Source organism: Helianthus annuus, chromosome 10 (genome assembly GCF_002127325.2).
Source record: "Helianthus annuus cultivar XRQ/B chromosome 10, HanXRQr2.0-SUNRISE, whole genome shotgun sequence".
Classification (NCBI taxonomy): Eukaryota; Viridiplantae; Streptophyta; class Magnoliopsida; order Asterales; family Asteraceae; genus Helianthus; species Helianthus annuus.
Genome location: NC_035442.2, coordinates 81,169,854 through 81,172,481, shown reverse-complemented (window position 1 = coordinate 81,172,481; position 2,628 = coordinate 81,169,854).

Sequence of the window (2,628 nt, the reverse complement as noted above, 5' to 3'; positions counted from 1 at the left end):
ATTATTCATCTCATGGCGTTTTCATTATCACGTTGCATTAGTATTGTTAGTTCATTATTTTTGTTAATCAATAAAGCTAGAGTAAATTGCCATTTTAGTCCCTGAGTTTTGTCCAAATTTGCCATTTTAGTCCAAATAGTTTTTTTTTTGTCTCTGGGTCCCTGACTTTTCTCTTTTGTTGCCATTTTGATCACATACACTAACTCCATCCAAAAACTCCATCTTTAACCAGGGGTATTTTGGGGATTTTCATTTTAAATGTTTTCAATTGCCATTTTGATCCAATCCCAAAAAATCAAAAAAATTCCAAAAAATCAAAAAAATTCCAGAAAATTCTAAAAAATCATAAAAAATCTAAAAAATCCAAAAAATCCGTTTCGGTGCGAACCGTTTCGAACCCGAACCATTTCGAGCTGAAACGTTTCGACGCGAACCGTTTCGACCCATACCGTTTTGACCCAATCCGTTTCGAGCTGAACCGTTCGACGCGAATCGTTTCGACCCGTACCGTTTCAACCCGTACCGTTTCGACCCGAACCGTTTCGAGCTGAACCGTTTCGATGCGAACCGTTTCGACCCGTACCGTTTCGAGCGGAACCGTTTCGAGCCGAGCCATTTCGAGCCGGACCGTTTCGAGCCGAACCGTTTCGACGCGAACCGTTTCAACCCGTACCGTTTCGACCCGAACCGTTTCGAGCTGAATCGTTTCGACGCGAACCGTGCCTCGAAACGGTACGGGTCGAAACGGTTCGGTTCGAAACGGTACGGGTCGAAACGGTTCGCGTCGAAACAGTTCAGCTCGAAGCGGTTCGGTTCAAAACGGTTCAGCTAGAAACGGTTCGGTTTGAAACGGTTCAGCTCGAAACGGTTCGGCTCGAAACGGTTCAGCTCGAAACGGTTCAGCTCGAAACGGTTCAGCTCAAAACGGTACGGGTCGAAACGGTACGGGTCGAAACGGTTCAGCTCGAAGCGGTTCGGGTCGAAACGGTACGGGTCGAAACGGTTCGCGTCGAAACTGCTCAGCTCGAAACGGTTCGGGTCGAAACGGTACGGGTCGAAACAGTTCGCGTCGAAACGGTTCGGGTTCGAAAAGGTTCGCGCCGAAACGGATTTTTTGTATTTTTTTAGAATTTTTTAGAATTTTTATGAGTTTTTAGAATTTTTATTATTTTTTAGAATTTTTTGGAATTTTTTTGATTTTTTGGAATTTTTTTGATTTTTTGGAATTGGATCAAAATGGCAATTGAAAACATTTAAAATGAAAATCCCCAAAATACCTCTGGTTAAAGATAGAGTTTTTGGATGGAGTTAGTGTATGTGATCAAAATGGCAATAAGAGGGAAAAGTCAGGGACCCAGAGGCAAAAAAAAAACTATTTGGACTAAAATGGCAAATTTGGACAAAACTCAAGGACTAAAATGGCAATTTACTCATAAAGTTATGGTGTGCGTATTTTGGCGTTTTCATCATGGCATTTTCAAATTATGTGTTTATTATTCAATTAATGGCGTTTTAATCTATAATGTTAGTACGGGACATTTTCTCGTTTTAATGGCGTTTTTCTGAATTTTTTGTTCCTCACTGTATTTTCTTAGATGAAGTTGCTTCCTCGATGACGTTTCCTATTTTTGTTCTAGCAAATCACGCAACAGATATGGCGTTTTGTTCCTTTTATGCTTGTTTCATTGTTTTTTTTTTAATTTATATTTTCATAATGTGTTGTATGCTTTTCAATGGCGTTTTTCATGTATCCAGTTTATTCGCGTTTTCACTGGTAGTTAAACAATTAGTAAGAACTGATAAATAGAGTTTTCATTATTAATTATAATTGTCGTTTGGGATCTAGCATATTTCTTATGTTTTTACGATCATTGGCATTTTACACCTGATTAGTTTTGAATATTATTTAGTAGTATTTGTAAACATCAGTTATTACTATTTGTTAATTTGTGTAAACATCAGTTTTGTTAATTATGGTATTTTCATTATGATGTTATATTTGTTAATTATTTATGTTGTTAACTGTTTTTAATTATTCATCTCGTGGCGTTTTCATTATCACGTCGCATTAGTATTGTTAGTTCATTATTTTTGTTAATCAATAAAGTTATGGTGTGCGTATTTTGGCGTTTTCATCATGGCATTTTCAAATTATATGTTTATTATTCAATTAATGGCGCTTTAATCTATAATGTTAGTACGGGACATTTTCTAGTTTTAATGGCGTTTTTCTGAATTTTTTGTTCCTCACTGTGTTTTCTTAGATGAAGTTGCTTCCTCGATGACGTTTCCTATTTTTGTTCTAGCAAATCATGCAACAGATATGGCGTTTTGTTCCTTTTATGCTTGTTTCGTTGTTTTTTTTTTAATTTGTATTTTCATAATGTGTTGTATGCTTTTCAATGGCGTTTTTCATGTATCCAATTTATTCGCGTTTTCACTGGTAGTTAAACAATTAGTAAGAACTGATAAATAGAGTTTTCATTATTAATTATAATTGTCGTTTGGGATCTAGCATATTTCTTATGTTTTTACGATCATTGGCATTTTACACCTGATTAGTTTTGAATATTATTTAGTAGTATTTGTAAACATCAGTTATTACTATTTGTTAATTTGTGTAAACAT